Source organism: Mus pahari, chromosome 10, assembly GCF_900095145.1.
Source record: "Mus pahari chromosome 10, PAHARI_EIJ_v1.1, whole genome shotgun sequence".
NCBI classification, from domain to species: Eukaryota; Metazoa; Chordata; class Mammalia; order Rodentia; family Muridae; genus Mus; species Mus pahari.
Window position 1 is genome coordinate 57832445 of NC_034599.1, and position 20395 is coordinate 57852839.

Sequence of the window (20395 nt, forward strand, 5' to 3'; positions counted from 1 at the left end):
GAGAGAGAGAGAGAGAGAGAGAGAGAGAGAGAGAGGGAGAGACCTTTAAAAAAATTCCTACAGGAAATCTTTGACAGCCTATAGGCAAAACACAGACAAAATGGAATGTAAACTTCACAGACCAAGCTCAGTATGACTGCAAAAATACTATGAAAATGTCACTATAGCAATGGACAGCTGTACTCAGTCACAAGCAACAAAGGTAGTTCCTGACGAGATTCTGATGTCCCAGTCTTGGCATGCTACAGAATACTCTGATGTCCCAGTCTTGGCATGCTACAGAATACTCAACATACTCAGTTCTAAACAAAACCTGAAGGGACATACACATCAATGGAAGCAAACTGGGAGCCAGAAATAAATGCAGGCATCTAAGGCCATGGTTTACAACATGGCAAGATGCTTCCTAAGGAAAGGATCTCGTCAACAATGGGGGTGGGGTGGGGTGGGGTGGGGTCAGTGGTCATTCACTGGCCACAGGATGGAGATGGATCTTTAGCTACACTGTCTATAAAACCTAATTCAAAATAAGTGGAAAACTAAATTTACAAGTTACAACTTAGAAGAAAACAAGGAACTAATTAATCCTCATGACTTTGAACTGGACAATAGCTTCTTAAATGACATAAAAACTCAGGCAAAAGAAAAATAAAGTGAAATTCTAGTTTAAAAAATTAACCTTTCAGATGTTAAACAAAGTACATTATCAAAGGAATAAAAAGACAACCCACAGACTCAGTGAGACTCTTATAAAGACAAACTGACTAGGTAAGTGCAAATATCCAACATATGTAAAGTTCTACAGCTGGGCACGCGGCCTCCACTACCACAGTCCTCAGTAGGCTGAGGTGGGAATGTAAAGTCAAGGTCAGTCTGGTCTCCACAACAGGACTTTGTCAAGAAAAAAACCAAATCAACAAACTGCTACACAATGACAACCTGATTTAAAAGACTAGGGTGTTGGCTCTGTCAGTGAAGTACTGGTCATGCAAAGATGACGAGTGAGTTTCTGTTTAAACCTAGCACTTGGAAGGTGGAGGCTCTCAGGACAGCCAGTCTAGTCTACAGGGAGAGCTCCAGGCCACTGAAAGCCATTTGAAAAAACAAGGTATATGGTAGTTCCTAGGAACAACTCCTGAGATTGACAGCTGAGAGAGAGAGAGAGAGAGAGAGAGAGAGAGAGAGAGAGAGAGAGAGAGAGAGAGAGAGAGAGAGAGAGAGAGAGAGAGAGAGAGATCAAAAAACAGACATTGTCCTAAAACAGACACTTCCCCAAGTAATACAAAAAGGCCAATAAACACACAAAAGATGTTCAATGTTGTTATTCATTTAGGAAATGCCAACCAAAATCTCAGTGAGGTAACCTTTAACCTACTAGAACAGCTATATTAAACCAAACCAAACCAAACCAGTCTCTCCTAAAGAAACACCACCCTCAACCACCACCACCACCACCACAAATTATCCAGTGTAAGAAAGTGGAGAAGCTGGAATTTGTGCACATTGGTGGTAGGAATGTAAAATAAGTGCTGCTGCATATCCACTATGGAATAGTTTGGTGACACAAAATTGCCATAGAGACCAGTAATCCTACTTCTGGGTGTGGGACCAAAAGGATACTTGCATATACAGAAATGCTCATAAAATATATCTACAATTGAAAGGTGAAATAACTTGTCAGTGAACAGAATAAGAATGGAGAAAATGTGATGTGGAAATTATTTTGCATAAAATGCAATAGAATGGAGTTCTGATAGAATGTACAATGTGGACAAAAGCTGAGATCTTTATGCCCAGTGAAATAAACTGGATATAAAAAGTCAGTGTATGATTCCTAAACTAGGCAATTCCTAGAGATACAAAGTAAACTAGGTGTTTACTAGACCTAGCAGGGGAGACACCAGTATGGAAGGAACTACCATACTGTTACCGTTGAGGAGATCTACTATGGGAATACAGAAGTCAGACTATAACAGGGTTAGGTAAGGAATGCTTTTTTTTTTTTTNAACTCACTCTGTAGACCAGGCTGGCCTTGAACTCAGAAATCCGCCTGCCTCTGCCTCCCGAGTGCTGGGATTAAAGGCGTGTGCCACCACGCCCGGCCAAAGAATGATTTATTAAAGACATTGATTTCTTTACACAAATAGGAGATCTTTATTTTCCTAAATGAAATAGAAAATAACATTAAAGTCCATTTGCTAATATCACAGAGTTGAACTTAAGTATTTCACTTAAAAATGGCAAAATCAAAGTGAGCACTTAAGAGGCAAGATGACCACTAATGAATTGGACTTTAAAAAACTAAGAACTTAGGTTCTTAAAATAAAATAAAATAAAATGAGGATATCTTTTAAAAATTACTGAGCAAAAAAGATCTTAAATAAGGCAAGGGCATAGGTAGCTCAAAATCTGTTAAAAGATGTTCAATAATCTTAACTGCGAAAATGCAAACCAAAATTATCGAGATAGTACTACAATAAAAATGAAAGGTCAAAAGTGGCCGGTACCAAAATGGCTCAGTGAGTAAAGGCATTTGCCATCAAGCCAAAAACCTGGGTATGTATGTATGAGAATATCACAGCAAACCCCATTATTTAACTTTTTATTTATTCATATATTTAACAAATCATGCCTAAACTTGACACAGTCTATAGCAGCATGTAGATATAGAAGCCAGACTACAACAAGTTTAGGTAAAGAATAATTTATTAAAGACACTGATTTCAATACATGACTAGGAGATCTTTGCTTTCCTAAATGAAATAGGAAATAACATTAAAGTCTTGGGTTTGAAGTTAAATCATCAGTGTTTTAAGTAACTGTCATCAATTCTGAATTCTTAAAAGTTCTATAATGCACAATATTTTGAACCTTTGCTAAGAAAGGAATTTAAATACTGGCTATTTGGGGTATAGGAGAAATGCCCCTCAGTTAGTGCAATAGCCACTCAATGATCTGTAATGTTAGATAACTTGCTCTTGGCTCTCAAGTGTAAATAGAAGTCATGCAAATTCCCAACATATCTTCTGTGTCATTTTGAAACCTTGATGGTTTCATATTATGGTGGTGTGCATCAGTAAGGGCTGATGATGTTTGCAGGGAGTACTTATGGCCCTTAAGGGAGATGACTTTTCAACACTTTTAGTAAGTTTAAGCTGCCAAAGGACCATCTCTAGGAAAGACAAACAAGACCTAGACATACAGAATACACAGAGAAGGGGTTATAGAAAGTTCACTCTTTAAAGTTTTTTGCAAATTATTCCACAAAAAAAGATGAACTAAATCGAAAAGAAAAAAGAGGAACCACATTGTATATACAAACTTAGAACACCGGAAACCAAATCCTAGGCATACAAAAGAAAGGCTTGTGAGGCCCGATACAGAACACAGAGCTCAGCTAATGGCTGCACTTTTGTTACTCTGCCTTACTGTAGAACAGAAAGCTAAAAATAACCATCTTTCAGTTACAGACTATTTCTTGCTGTCTTGGGGGAAGTGGAACTCAAGTACCTATCTCTAAATGCCAACCGCCCTGGCTTTAATGAACTCTGGTTGACTCAGTCCCAAATTTGATTAACTATGTAGTCTTTAAAAACAACTGCAACACTATAACTTCAGCATGCTCCCAACTATCTTTAAAACAGAAAATTACAGGCTGATTGTGGCTGTTCATGTCTGTAATTTCCACTCAGGAGGCTGAGGCAGGAGGATTAATCAAATGGTCATAGCCTGCATGTTCTAGGTTAGCCAGGGCTAAACAGCAAGACTGTCTTAAAAACAGCAGGATGACAGGAATGTATGTTTCTCCAAAAAGAAGATATACACTGATCCACTATCAAATTTATATGGCTCTGACCAACTGCTGCTTATCTTTTTTTGGTAGCCCAAGCTGGCCTTAATAAACTCACAATGTAGTAGAAGACTGAATTTTTGGTCCTCCTGACTTTACATTCTAAGTGCTGGGATTAAAAGTGTCTAACACTAGGCCTGCTTTATGCAGTACTAGGATTGAATTGAGAGATTCTTGCACTATAGGTGAGCATACTTTACCATCTTTAAAATGGAAAATTTCTACAAGATAATATTTAATGACATGTGAACAGAGCCATAAAATATTACACGAAGGCTAGAGATTGTTCAGCCATTACAAGCACAGGCTACTCTTGCAAGGGGACCTGGGTTAGTTTCCTAGTACCCACATAGTGGTTTACAACCACCTGGAACTCCAGTTCCAAGGGATCTGATTCCTTCTCCTGACCTCCACAGGCACAAGGTGCATAGACATACAAGCAGACAAATACTAAAATGCATAAAATAACTATATAAATAAAAATCATTAGGCTTAAAACTTTTAAGTTTTCCAGTCAGTGATGGTGCATGCCTTTAATCCCAGAATTCAGGAGGCAGATCTCTGAGATAGAGGCCAGCCTAATCTACAGAGCTGGTTCTAGGACAGCCGAGGCTACACAAAGAAACCCTGTTTGAGGAAAAAAAAAAAGTGAAGAAAAAGACCCAAAACATTCAATATAAATTGAAGCAAATATACTTACCATGAATTAAGATCAAAGCAAACATCAAAATCATATTTCTTGGGCTGGTGAGATGGCTCAGCGGGTAAGAGCACCCGACTGCTCATCCAAAGGTCAAGAGTTCAAATCCCAGCAACTACATGGTGGCTCACAACCATCCTTAACAAGATCTGACTCCCTCTTCTGGAGTGTCCGAAGACAGCTACAGTGTGTACTTACATATAATAAATAAAATCTTTAAAAAAAAAAAAATTTCTTGTAACTTCTATATTTTAAACTTCATGTTGAATATGATTACTTGTATAATTTTGTATGCCTTGCCCAACACTAATGTGTTATTGTGTATATTATCTGTAAAGTCTTGGCATCATACTGCTAATGCTGTAAAAGTCTTTGATAATAAAGTTCCATCATTTCTCTCTTCCCGACAGAACTCAGTAATAGAATAGGCTGTGGCTGCATTGTGTGACACTACTAGACTGATGCTGTACAAAAGGCATTCATTTCACTCCCATCCTAACTGCAGGTCCCTGTCACACTCACCCTCCCCCCCCCCCCCCCCCCCAGCTTACACTTTTCATCATTTTCCTCCAGAGCACAGCTCTGCCTGCTAAATTTATTTACTCTTGATCTTATTTCTTAGATTAGGCCTGAGAGTTAGTAGCTGGCAGATATGTTCCAAGGCAACCCTGGTGCTAAACATATAAAAAAGATTCTTATCTGGCTTGTGTACTCTCACACCTGACTATCAAGCTGAACCAGGCAGCTAGGAACCAAGCTAAATGATAAGTTTTGAAGAAAACAGAAAAGGGAAATAGACTGTAACTAAGTGTAAACTTCCTCACTTTTATAGAAAGTTACTTAATTAACTCATTGTTAATACAAAAGCCATAGGAAAGCAAAGCACACAGTGCAAATCTACACCAGCAAAAAGGGGGATACAAGATCAGTTCAAGGTCATGCTCAGCTACATAGTAAATTTGAGGTCAGTTTGGGCTACATGAGAAACTTTCTTTCTTCAAGATGACTCATCAGGTAAAATTACTTATAGCCTGAGTTCCACCAACTTCAGAAAGTTGTCCTCTGATCTCTACACACATGCAGTGACACACTCCTGCCCTCACATATATACATTACATACAAATAATAAAATTGTAAATCCCAAGATATGTATATGTGTAAAGTTTTTATACAGATTGCCAAACTGCTATCAGAAATACACTGATTTTAGAGACTGGAAAGATGCGTTCAGCAGTTAAGAACACTGGTTGCTCTTTTAGAGGACCTGGGTTCAATCCCTAGCACACATGGTGGTTCACACGTCCTGGGGGGATCCAATGCCTTTTTGTGGTCTCTGGAAGTATTGTGTGCACTTTGTCACAGACATACATGCAGGCAGAACACTGATACACATAAAATGAAAATATAAACATTAAAAATTTTAAATTAAAAACAAAGAAATAAAATACTGATGTTAGCTGGGTATGATGGCATAATCCTGAAATCCTATCTCTTGGGAGGCAGATACAAGAGAATCTTGAGTTTGAAGCCAGTTTGGCCAATATAGAGAACTTGTTTTAAAATCAAAACAGAATAAAATGCAGGGTTACGGCAGTGCACACCTTTAGTTCCAGCACTCCTGAGACAGAGGCAGGAGGATCTCTGTGACTTCTAGGTCAGCTTGGTCTACATGGTACATCCCTTTTCACTGATATAAACAACAGATACCCAAGAGCTGTACATGTCTTTTCTGACACTAAAGTGGAGGAGGCAATGATTTCTGTCTTACCATCACACCAAGCAGTCCACAGGGCTGAGGTGGTCATTCATTTTCACTCTGCAAAACTTGGAACCACTTGCTAGATTTGCTATTACAATGATCACTAGTGACCATGATAACAGCAGTTTTTATAGCATGTGGTATGGGAAAATCTAATTGGATGGGGTTCAAGACAGAAAGGGAAGAAGAAAAAAAAAAATCAGAAAAGACTGAACTGAACACTCCAGAAAATATTTTTTTTTTTTTTAAGTAGAGGAAAACAAAATGGAATGCATAGCTAGAAGGAAATTAGAAGAAAAAACAGTTGTTTAAAAAAAAAACAAAACAAAACAAAAAAAAAACCAAGGGCTGGTGAGATGGCTGAGTGGGTAAGATCACCCGACTGTTCTTCCAAAGGTCCGGAGTTCAAATCCCAGCAACCACATGGTGGATCATAACCATCCGTAACAAGATCTGACTCCCTCTTCTGGAGTGTCTGAAGACAGCTACAGTGTACTTACATATAATAAATAAATAAATAAATCTTTAAAAAAAAAAAAACAAACCAAAAAAACCCCAAAAAGATGGTTATTATAGTGTGTATGGGTGCTTTGCCTGAATGTCATTCAGTGCTTGGGGAGGCAAAAAGAGGGCGTCTGACCACTCTTGCAATTGCATTCAGTCTCAGGCGCCATGTGGGGGCTGGGAATTGGACATGGGTCAAAGCCAGCGCTCTTAACGACTGACTTCTCTCTCCAGCCCAAGGTTATCTTCTAAATAAAAAATTATCATTAAAGTATACATGAATGGTAATCAACTAAGAGAGAAACTGATGGATAATACAATAAAATAGAAGAATTGCTAAGCTATGTCCTTAACTAAGCAAGAGGAATCTAATGCTCAGTTCTGAGGTCATTTAGATCACAGGGGAAAGCCTACACAACGTCACTGACAAGTAAAGTCAGGTGGGAATAAGTACATATATGGGGGCCTGCAGGCCACTTCCACTGATAAAGCCTCTTGCAGCCAAGACTGATAGCCAGAGTTTAATCACTAGAAGCCACATGATGGAAGACAAAATTAACTCCCATAAGTTGTCCTCCGACTTAGACACACACACTAGGTTAGTTAAATGTAAAATAATATATTTTATACACACACACACACACACACACACACACACACGAAGAGATAGGATTTTGATTAGTTCCATTTTCTCAGTGAGAAAAATGGAAGCAAAAGTCTCACTGAAGAGGCACATCAGCACCTGGGATGGGGATGACGTGCATGAGGTCATCTAGAAACTGGTGGGTAGCAAACGGAGCCATGCCCTGTAAGAGCTCTCTGGCCAAGACTCCTCCGCCCATGCACTGTTTCCAGTTGTCCTTCATATGAAATGCTGACAATGAGGAATGGAGTCATTTGTTACAAAAATCTCTTCTTGGTTTATTTACTCACTAAGTATAATTGCAATGTTAAAAAAAAAGTCTCCATAAAATTTTTAGTCCATCACAAAATCTGAATGATTTCTTCTTGAGTATATATATTTTTTCTTGAAATAGGTACACATCTGGAAATATTTTTTTTTCATTTTTTAAAGAGATTTATTTATTTGTTTTATGTGAGTACACTGTAACTGTACAGATGGTTGTGAGCCTTCATGTGGTTGTTGGGAATTTAATTTTAGGACCTCTGCTCTCTCTGGTCAATCCCGCTTGCTCCGGACAATTCCGCTTATTCAGTCCCTGCTCACTCTGGTCCAAAAGATTTATTATTATACAAGTACAGTGTACTTATTATTATATAAGTATACTGTAGCTGTCTTCAGACACACCAGAAGAGGGCATCAGATCTCATTATGGATGGCTGTGAGCCACTATGAGGTTACTGGGATTTGAACTCAGGACCTTTGGAAGAGCAGTCAGTGCTCTCACCCGCTGAGCCATCTTGCCAGCCCTTCTTTTCATTTTTATTGTTCTATAAAACTTTCTCTAATTTCCTAACTAATTTTAGCAGGCATAAAAACAAACGTTTTCAAAAACAAAACAAAACAAAACAAAACAAAAAACAAAACAAACATTTTCCACAGTAAAGCACATCACAATACACCTGGCAATGTTTTAGAAGGAAAAAAAGATTTCATGAGGAAGGAATTCTGGGAATCTGTTTAGTATTTCATACTATCTCCTGCTTGGAGACGCATGGAATACATACATTATCACAATGAAATTCAGTTTCTAAACCAGTGGGCAGACTCAAGAGCTCCTACTAGCACCCAAGTTACACACTGGGGTCAGCATCCAAAACCACATTTTATACATTGGTACACATGCTAGCAGACATTTCTTGGAACTTGTCAGCAGCCTGTTATTGCAACAGACATTTTGTTTGTGGCTTTGTCTCCAGACTCCGAATTAAAATACATGATCAAAGGCTAGGCCAGAAAGTGTACTGCAATCTCTTGCCCATGACTAGTCAAGGACTAGACTTGGTAGTTAACTCAATTTAATAGTAACCTCAGGATTTCTGCTGCAAATGTTGGGACATATGAGTTTTCCTTTTTTTTTTGCTGGATTTGAATCTGTAAGGATTCCAGATACTCTGGGAACCACACAGAGCCTAAAAATGGTATCCATACCCAAGAAGAAAGGCAGAGGAGAGAGATTACAAAAGATTGCACAAATATTCACTCAGCAAACACTGAGCATCTACTATATATAATATATCATGCTAGGTACTGGGATACATCAGTGACAAGTCAACAAAGCAAAGTCACTGCCCCATAGCCGTTACCTATACACACTCACAGAGATGTTAAAAGATGGCCACTGTTTTGTGTGTGTGTATTCAGTATAAATATTTTACATAAGTATTAATATCTCAAGTAGAAGATGAAGGAGGCAGTTGTGTAAATATCTATGAGAAGAACACTCCAAATTTGGAAACGCCCATGGCCAGCTCTTAGCAAGACCTCCAATGTGATTAAAGCCAAGTTCTAGAAGGAATAATTGTCATTGATTGCAACACAATTAAGTTCTGCAGTTCTAACTACTTAGAAGCGTTGAAGCAGGAAGATCAAGAGTTCAAGACCAACTGGGCTGCACTGGGAGACCCATTCTCCTGAACAAATTAAACAGACCCAAGAAGCAGCTCATAAAGCCTTGAGTGGGATGATCAAACAGATTCAAGGCTAACTACAAGTGCAGAAACAGAAGAATACTACAACTAGCTCATTTTAAAAGAATTACTCTCATTGTAAATTTGAGAGTATTGCAAAGCAGCTAAAAGATGAATGATCCAGGAAAGAGACTGGAGGTTCAGATCAGGGTAGTAGCAGCGAAGGTCCTGAGATGTGTTAAGAGTTTAGATAGAAGACCTCTTATATAGCCAAGAGGCTTGCCTAACTAATAAAGTTGGGGTCTGACTAAAGAATCAAATACAACAATAATTTTTTGAACCAATGAAGGAGACTGGGCCTTAGAGATTACATACATGTATAGCACACCAAGACCTGAGTGAGCTTACTCAAAGCCAAAAACTACAAACAATAAAGATGTCTTTAAATGAGAGAGGAAAAGATGGGTTAGAATTCATATAAAGGGAAGGAGGGAGGGTAAGAAGGGAAGAAGGGAATGATAAGAAGGGAAGGGGTTACTTCTGTTCTTTCAGTTTCAGACACACAACTGAATCATGATATAAATTAAGTACTTGAAAGAAACTCTCTCATGTTCAATTATCATTTAAAGCTTTGAGATTAGATGAAACCAAAAAATATAAACAGAAAGAAGGAACAAAAGAGTCTAGGAAGAAATGACTAAAAAGAAGGGAGGAGAACAGAGTATGTGTGTCCTGGAGTCGAGCAAATGCTATGAGGAAAGCCACAGGGATGATGTCAACATGAATGGTAAGCAGTGAGCGGCAGCAGGAGACCAGGCTGAAGTCTGGACTCCCAGCCCTGGTTAAGGACCACTGCAGGGGAGCAACGAGGACAAACACGGGAATAAATGGCCTTACAGAGGCTGGGTAAGAACTGCAGACAGTGAATCGTGAGGCTGTGCAGTGCTGCCACAGTGAGGAAAGCAGCGAGGCAGGCAGAAGCAGACAGAGACCTGGAGGGGGGAATGAAGGGCTTGTGGGCCTGGGCCTTCTCGCTCAAGCCCTTTGTCCTTTGGTTATGTAAATTTCAGAATTAGCTTCTATTCCCATGTAACTATCAGGTAGACTTTAACTAGTTCCAATAGTTTTGAACTACTATTTTTTAGTAGTTGTTTTTATTTCTTGTTTTTTGTTTTTGTTTTTGTTTTTGTTTTTTTTGAGACAGGGTCACCTGTGGACACCTTAAATCCCAGCACTTGGAGAAAAAGACAGGAAGACCACCTTAAACATGAGGCCAGCCCAGGACTACAAAGTCAGTGTCAGACTAGTCAGGGTTACAAAGAAAGACCCTGTACCAAATGAAGGGCATGTTAGCACACACCTGCAGTGCCAGTACTGAGGAGGCTAAGGAAAGATGGATCAATAGCTTGAGGCTAAATAGTGCTACCTGACAAAACTGTCTCAAAAATTGAACAAACAGAACTATTAGTTTCAAAGTACTAGGAAAATCAAAGAGAAGAAAGAATAATTCATGTCATACAAATCAGGAAAAAGTCCTAAAAATGTAACAAACAAAAACCAAATATACTAGTCAACATAAAAATGGATTAAGTTTTAAAAGCAAACTTTCAGAGACTACAGTCTTCTATTTATAATAAAGAAATGTGTGACTCTGTCCACTAGGACAGTTCCACTAAAAAAAAAAAAAAGACACAATAACAAGTGTTGGTAAGGATGTAAGGTAATGTGAACATGCATGCAGTTTTGGTGGAAATGTAAAATGGTATAGATGATCTGGAAAATAGTTTAGCAGTTCTTCAAATGTCATTCAGAGTTACCATATAAAGCAGCAATTTGATTCCGATTCCTAGAAACATACATAAGAGAAATGTGCTAGATTCAACGAGAATAGCCCCATAATCTCATACATGAGTGCTTCCTCCCCAGTTGGTGGAACTGAGTAGGAAAGTCTGGGAGGTATGGCTTATACAATTCCCGGATAGCTCTATGCCTGCCTCATGCATGTGAACCAAAATGCATGCTTGCAGCTACTGCTCCAACACCATGTCTGCCTGCTGGCCATGCACCTTGCCATGATGGTCATGAACTAACCTTCTGAAACCATAGCTCCAATAAACTGTTTTTGTTTCCTAGAAGTTGCCTTGGTCATGTTATCATAGTAATATAAAATTAAAATTAACAAAGACAATATCCAGGCTAAAACATGTACATGAATATTCATATTAGCTAAAATATAAGGGAATAAATTCGTACAATAGAATATCATATAACCATAAGGAAAAAAAAGAAGTTGTAACATACACACATGCTTTCACATACTAAAAAAGTAAAGCAAGAGCTAAACATGGCAGCACATGCCTTTAATCATAGGAAGTTAAAGTAGGAGGAACCCTAAGTTCAGAGCCAGCCTAGCTAGAAATCAAGACCCTGTTAAAGATTGCTTAAAGATACAAAGAGGAGAGGATCGTCAAGATGGCTCAGCAGGTAAAGTCATTGTTGACCATGTGAGTCTGAATGAGAATGGCCTTCACTCTATGTTTGAATGCTTGGTCCCTATTCAGCAGAACTATGGAAAGGATTAGGAAGTATGGCCTTGTTGGATAAGGTATGTCACGGGAAGGGGGGGGTGTTGATGTTTCAAAAGCCTGAGCCATACCCAATCTCTATATAGTCATACCTGCAACTTGTGGGATCATGTGTGAGCTATCAGCCACTGCTCCAGCACAATATCCACCTGCCTGCCACCATGTTTACAGACTAACAATCTGAAACTGTAATTAAGCTCCCAATTAAATACTTTCTGTTATAAGTTAACTTGGTCATAGTGTTTCATCACAAATAGTAACTGGAACTAAAACACTGAGCAAGTCTTATGACCAGAGTTCATCACTGGAGACCACAACAGGAGAGAATCAACTCCTGAAAGCTGGTTAATGAAAGACATTCTGTTATCTCCCCACCTGTATATAAACATCATTTGGGAGTAAGGGAAATGAGTTATACATTGGAAGTACATATTTGAAAATTCTTTTTCTAAGGACTGGGATATAAAGGATCGTACACCCAAGGTGTGGTGGCAACGACCTCTATAACATCAGAGACCGAGATAGTTGCAAGGAAAGGGAATAGAAAGCCTGGACTATACAGTGAGACCCTGCTTGAAACAAATCAAAAAACAAAAGTCCAAACAGTACACACACACACACACACACACACACACACACACACGCATGCGCATTTATTCACGTGCATGCACATTTAAAAACATAAAGTTCTCGGGCTGGTGAGATGGCTCAGTGGATAAGAGCACCCGACTGCTCTTCCGAAGGTCCGGAGTTCAAATCCCAGCAACCACATGGTAGATCATATAACCAACCGTAACAAGATCTTGCGCCGTCTTCTGGAGTGTCTGAAGACAGCTACAGTGTACTTACATATAATAAATAAATAAATCTTAAAAAAAAAAAAAAACAAAACAACAAACCAAAGTTCTCAAAAGTCAAGAGTGAAAAAAAATCCAATTAAAAATATGGAAGATGTGCATGGACATTTCCCAAAGGACACAGATGGAAAGATATTGAACATCACATCTGTTTAAATATGTTCAATTTAAAAATAATGACAATAATTAAGTATGTTGGCAAGGATAGAGGGAAATAATGGGGGTTAAAGTTTAAACAGTTTTGTAAGTTAGCTTAAGATACAATTTCTAAAAAAACAAAACAAAACAAATCTGAACACAGGTATACGAATGGAAGGACAATGTTTATCCCAGAAGACATAGGGTTATTAACTGAAAAATCTCAGTGACAAGCAGGGAAAGACCCAGAGGCACCCACAACAGCACAAGATTGTCATTACTTAGTTTCCAGTCTGCCAAAGTATTATAGGAAAAACACTGCCACTATAGAAAACGGCCTAACATTTTCTCAAAGTGTAAACATACATATACACATGACCCAGAAGTTGCACTCGTGGGTGTGTATCTGGAAATAAACATGCATCCATATTAACACTAGCTACCATCTGTGATTTCCAAAAACTAGACACCAAATTAGCCTCAAGAAGTAATGTGATACATTCACACCAAAAAATAGCACTTAGCAATAACAATAGTGTATTTTTGTCATTTATCACAAGGGGAAAAAATGAAAAAATTAGTTGTGGTTATATTACCCAAAGCTCAACTTTTCTTCTTGATTTCTATCTTGCCTTGTTTTGCTTTGTTTTGTTTTGTTTTTGAGGCAGATGCAATACAGCCTAGGTGGCCTTGAACTTATGGGACAACAGATGTCTGCTACCATAGTTTTATGATGTCCTGGGGATCATCGAACCTGGGCTTTAGACATGCTAGGCAAGTACTCTACCCACTAAGCTACATGCACCTAAACTTCTTTTTTTTGTTTGTTTGTTTTTTTTTCTTCTTTTTTTTTTCTTTGCACCTAAACTTCTTAATTCTAAATTTAGGGGGGAAGAAAATTAACCCGATTGAAAAGAATGTCTAACAATCAATTCATTAAAAAAAAAAAAAGAAATAACAATCATGTAAACATATAAAGAACTCTATCTTTATGATAAACCATTCATGTTAAAGCTACAAGGGTTATAGATTTGTAGCTATAATTAGGAATGAGCAACAGGTTTTATCCAAGGACATTACTGAGAGCCTAGGAGAAAAACTGTGACATAATTAGCGGGATTAAACATTCACACAAACCTTTCTCTAAGAGGACACTTAGACACTTCTACCAAGATTTTTAATATATAGTCTATTTCTCGGAATTGTCTTATAAAAATATTGGCTGTTTATAGTTATTTATCTAGAGATGGGTCATACAGAACAGTCTCTGTAACACTGTCTTAAACTGCAAGAAACTAGTGAAAAGTCAGAAAACAAAAAATATCAGAAAAAAAAAAAACCCAAATCTAAAAAACCCATCACCCAGGCACTCAATTGTGAAGTAGTCACTAAAAAAGAATAAGACAAACATTTTCACATGTAGGAACTGTCTCGGAGAAGATGCATAAGGAACTGAAAGCATCACAGGTGGTGGAGATCAGGGTCTAGAGAACCTTCCTTGTCACTCCTTTTAGATTTTGGAAGGTCAAAATTGAACAGAAAAATGTGTATGAAACACTGTAATATAAACCATGGCACTTTAAAAAGTCAGTTTTTAAAACAAAACAAAACAAAACAAAACAAAAAAACAAGAAGAAAAAAAAAAAGAGAAGAGAAAAAGAGAAAAAAAAGAAAAAAAAGTCAGTTTTTGTACCAAAGGAGCATATTATTAAATATAGATACATATATATATATATGTATGTGTGTGTGTGTGTGTGTGTGTGTATGTATGTATATATATCTTGGTTTTTTGAGACAGTGTTTCTCTGTGTAGTCCTGGATGTCCTGGAACTCACTCTGTAGACCAGGCTGGCCTCCAACTCAGAAATCCGCCTGCCTTTGCCTCCCAAGTTCTGGGATTAAAGGCGTGCGCCACCACTGCCTGGCTTCAAATATTTTTAATAACAAAAACTACATATAATGATCCCATGTTAGTGAAAGTTGGCTGTTCCAGCACTCTCTCATTCTCAGCACTCAGAAGTATCAAGAATAGACTTGTACTGGCTAGTTTTGTGTCAACTTGACACAGCTGGAGTTATCACAGAGAAAGGAACTTTAGTTGGGGAAATGCCTCCATGAGATCCAGCTGTGGGGCATTTTCTCAATTAGTGATCAATGGGGAGAGGCCCCTTGTGGGTGGGACCATCTCTGGGCTGGTAGTGTTGGATTCTGTAAGAGAGCAAGCTGAGCAAGTCAGGGGAGGCAAGCCAGTAAAGAACATCCCTCCATGGCCTCTGCATCAGCTCCTGCTTTCTGACCTGCTTGAGTTCCAGTCCTGACTTCCTTTGGTGATGAACAGCAGTACGGAAGTGTAAGCTGAATAAACCCGTTCCTCCTCAACTAGCTTTTTGGTCATGATGTTTGTGCAGGAATAGCAACCCTGACTAAGACAAGCCTCAAATACATAACAACGGGAAAGCCTGATGGGTCTACAATAGATACTGTCTAAAGAAAGCAAAACACAACATGACACCTCAAACAGATCAGTGGAAAAGAATAAATTGTAGGCCAGGTTTGAGGGATACACCTGTAATCCTGGCACTCAGAAGTACAGAGAAGGAGGTGTAAGAAAGAGTCCAAGGGGGGCTGGTGAGATGGCTCAGTGGGTAAGAGCACCNGACTGCTCTTCTGAAGGTCCGGAGTTCAAATCCCAGCAACCACATGGTGGCTCACAACCATCTGTAACAAGATCTCCTCTTGTTAAATAAATAAATAAATAAATAAATAATAGATAAATAAATCTTTTTTAAAAAAAAAAAAGAAAGAGTCCAAGGCTGCCCTTGGCTACATTGTGAAATAATGTTATCCAATTCAATGAGGTGATTCATGCCTAACATCTTTGTATTCAGGATGCTATGGCAGAAGGATTGCTATGAGTCTGGGGCCAAATTATGTTATGTTGAATTGAGTTCCAGACTAACTGGGGCTGAAAAGCCAAAATCAATCCACCAATCAACCAAGATGCTTTCCATAAGAAATAATGTGCACACTTCAAATTTATTAAGATGAAAAGGATTTTATACCATAATTGAGGGTTCCTCCTCCACGAATGCAAGAATAGTTCAATATTACGATTAATATATTCAGTGTCTGATTCTTTTTTATTTTTGTTTGTTTAATAAGCCAGGGTCTCATATAGCCCAGATTGATTTAAATTCACTATATAGCTGAGAATATCCTTAGATTCTTTATTCTCCTGTGCCTCCCGAATATCAGAATTACAAGTTTGCACCATCATGTACAGCATGAAGCTCCAGATATGTGAGGATTTTTTATTTGCATTTTATATATAAGGGTGTTTTGGCTGCATGCATGTCTGTGCATACCTGGTGCCTGTGAAGACCAGAAGAGACTACTGAATCTCCACAGTCTGAAGTTAAACACAACTGTGAGATGCCATATGGATACCAGAAATCAAACCCTACTCCTCTGAAAGAGTAGCCAGTGCTCTAACTCCTGAGCCATCTCCTCAGCTCTTATCTATCAATTTTAACAGGCTTTATTTCATATTTACAACTATATAAGAGAGTTCTTTACTGCCTGTCAAAATTCCTTTCTAACCAAGAAAGTCTACCATAGTTCCCAAGATTACACCCAAACACACAGATATTCAGTTACTAAAGCACACTGAATGCCTCAGCCTCGGGCTTCAAGACAACTGTATAAATACCTCTGAACATGAAGTCAGAAGCAGCAGATGACAAAGCATGGATGTGCAAGGTAAACTCTGGAGTTTTTCCTGAAGATCAGTGCTACCAAACCCTAGCAAAGCCTCTAGTGAGGAAACCAACCTAGAGAGATAACAGTACCTCCACCCCTCAGCTTCAAGCAGAGCTTGCGCAGAGCCCGAGGGTTCACCCCCCCCCCCCAATGTCTTTCCATCGATGCTCAGGGCCTATGTCCACAAATACACTGCTTGATGCCTAGGCACTGGCTATTAGGCATGTAGAAAAAGAAAACTCAAGTATTCAAAATGAGAAGGAAACTGTCAAATACAATCTGAAGTCAGCACTCCTTGGCAGAAACACCAGTAGCTGATATCATAAGATACAGCAGGAGCTTCGCTCGCCTGCCTGGCACAAACCCCAATAGGATGGCTCAACTTAGCTCCTGAGGAGCTGGAGAGCATTTGTTGCCTTCATTTCCCTAAAGCAAACTCCAAGTGTATATATGAATGTATGCTTTTATACAACCTACACAAAGAAATTTTGTTTGTTTGTTTGAGACAGGGTTTCTCTGTGTAACTCTGGCTGCCTGGAACTCACTCTGTAGATCAGGCTGCCCTCAAACTCAGAGATCTGTCTGCCTCTGCCTCCCTAGTGCTGGGATTAAAGGCATGTACTACCAAGGCCTGGCTAAGAATCTTTTTTTTTCTTCCCCCAGAAGATTTTATATAAATGATTCATATACCTTCCAAAGTCTGAAACAGTTGCAAATATCTCTATGAAAATACTACTTTTAAAAAGAAAAAGGCTGCTGCAGACCCAATTCACTGGCAGTCACCTTCCTCACATGCATGAGGGCCCTGAGCTTAATACCACACGAAGAGGGGGAAAAGAAAAGAGGGTGCTTGCATGGCTCAAGCAGTCAAGAGCACTGGCTGCTCTTTCAGAAAGGCCCCCAGGTTTGATTCCCAGCACTCATATGGTGGCTCACAACCACCTGTTATTCCAGTCCTGGGGGCCCCAAAGCTAATAATAATAATAATAATAAATTTAATAATTAAATAAATATTAAATTGTTATTATTGAGATAATAAATTTAATAATTAATCAAATAAATTAAATATTAAATTATTATTATTATTATTATTATTATTATTATTATTATTATTATTATTTTGGTTTTTTGAGAGGTTTCTCTGAATGTAGCTTTGGTTATCTTAGAACTCACTCTATAGACCGGGCTGGGCTCAAACTCAGAGACCTCCTTGACTCTGCCTCCCGAGTGCTAAGATTAAAGGCATGTACCACCACCACCCAGCAATAATGAAAAATTTAAAGGGGATACTTACTAATCTAGCTTCTAAATAAGACTTTAAGCCCACAATGGGGCAGATGTAACTCAGTTGACAGAGTGTTTGCCTAGAATGCATAAAGTGTTGGGGTTTTGTATAAAACACAGCATAGTAATGCATACCTATAATCCAAGGAAGCAGGAGGATCAGGAGCTCAAGGCTAACCTCTTCTGCATAGGGAATTTGGGAGGCTAGACTGTGCTACATAAGAACTGGCGTCAATACAAACACAGCTTAATAACTGTCTTATCAGCCATCCCATTGGCTAGGATCTTCAGAACTCCTGTAGCAGGAAACTCAAGCCTGCTGCTATAAACCCGAGATTAAATATTGTTCTTTACAAGAGTTGCCTTGCAAGCGGGGCCTGGTGGCGCAGNCCTTTAATCCCAGCACTCGGGAGGCAGAGGCAGGCGGATTTCTGAGTTCGAGGCCAGCCTGGTCTACCAAGTGAGTTCCAGGACAGCCAGGGCTACACAGAGAAACCCTGTCTCGAAAAGCCAAAAAAAAAAAAAAAAAAAAAAAAAACCAAAAAACAAAAAAAACCCAAAAACACCCAAAAAAAAAAAAAAAAAAAAAAAAAAAAGAGTTGCCTTGGTCAAGGTGTCTCTTCACTGCAATGGAAACCTTAACTAAGGCATGACCCAAATATTTTTATGTGTGTTTTTATGTAGTGTGTTTGTGAAAGTTTGGGATTATAAACACATGTCACAACATCCAGACTGGGTATTCTTAAAATTGTACTCAGATCAATGCTTATGGCCAAATACGAGGAGGAAAGAATAACTTAATTTATTGTCACATCCTGAACTCAAGTGACAGCTGTGATAAATTAACCAACTACAAGCTGTTTAAAGGCTTAATTTTAATGTTTGCATTAAAAAAAAACAAACTAATTTCTCAAAATACATGATTTTCTAAGATCAAAACAAATGAGCTTTTCTGGAAAAAAAACCATTTAGGAAAGCAAGTTCTGTATGAATAGAGCCACTTAATTTAATCAAAACAAATCATCTTTGCCAGGCATACTAGCACATGCCTTTAATCCCTGGAGGATTTTTATGAGTTTGAGACCAGTATGGACTACATAGCAAGTTCAAAGTCTACCAGGGCTACAAAGTGAAATACTGTCTTTTATTAACACTAAAGGATCCAGAAAAACACAGCCCTACGACGTTGCTCATCCTAAAATTTTTATGGTTACTCAGAATCCTCCTCATCAAATCCTTTTCAGATTAATTAAAGCAGTCACATACAACAAATGCTTACTCAATCAAGCTTCCACAGATCACTTCTGATTCAGAATCAAAAGTTTGCCTTTAATTCTGATAGAAATGAGAAATTGAAAAAACACACACAATGGAGTCGGTCATTGGTATCTGAATCAAATTATATATGTAGTCAAATATAGTTATTTGCAGCAGTTTTCCTCTGTAAAGTCACTCAAGCAGTGAACTAGTCTAGTACTAGTGGAAGGGGTTTTTTGGCTCTCTGCTCTCAAATTTTATATCAACTAATCATAACATAAGCTCATTTTCTGTGCTAATGTTTTCTGTACTATGTGTTTCTCTCTGGAAACTAATCAACCATAACTCATAGCTGACAATACCACTGAGCTCTGCCTGAGCAAAGCCCATCTAACACTTGTATCTTACACACTTGTTGTTTTTGGAGACAGGCTCTCCCCTGGCTGTTCTGGTACTTGTCTCTGCCAACCAAGGGCTAGGATCAAAGGTGTGAGCCAGTTACATCATGGCTTACATGAATACTTCTCACACTCAGACCACTAGACATTTCTGGGTGATATTTGGAGGACCACTTAAAACAGTAAGAACAGGGCTGGTGAGATGGCTCAGCAGGTAAGAGCACCCGACTGCTCTTCTGAAGGTCCTGAGTTCAAATCCCAGCAACCACATGGTGGCTCACAACCATCCATAACAAGATCTGGCGCCCTCTTCTGGAGTTTCTGATGACAGCTACAGTTACTTACATATAATAAATAAATAAATAAATAAATCTTTAAAAAAAAAAAAAAACAGTAAAAACAAATAAAAGAACAAAGCTTGGTGACACTTGAGAGGTAGAGTCAGGAAAATCCAGAGTTCAAGGTCATCAGCATCTACATAATTACATAATAAGCTGAATTTTTAGCTATCTGCTTAATATCTTTCTGGGGGAAAATCAAATATGCTTATCCATCACTAGTACACATCACTAGCATTTGGAAGGAAGAAGCAGGTGGAAGCCTGGTCTACACAGTGAATTGCAGGTCAGCCAGGATATATAAACTTTGTCTCAAAGAAAAGGAAGGGGAAGGGGAAGGGGAGGGGGAGGGGGAAAGGGAAGGGGAAGGGGA

The 20395-nt window shown here is 38.6% G+C and overlaps 1 protein-coding gene across 1 annotated transcript in view; it reads right to left on the reverse strand.

Moving 5' to 3' along the window:
• Pias1 (protein inhibitor of activated STAT 1) overlaps window positions 1–20395 on the reverse strand; it is a 101493-nt gene that overhangs the window by 48571 nt on the left and 32527 nt on the right. The window lies entirely within an intron of this gene.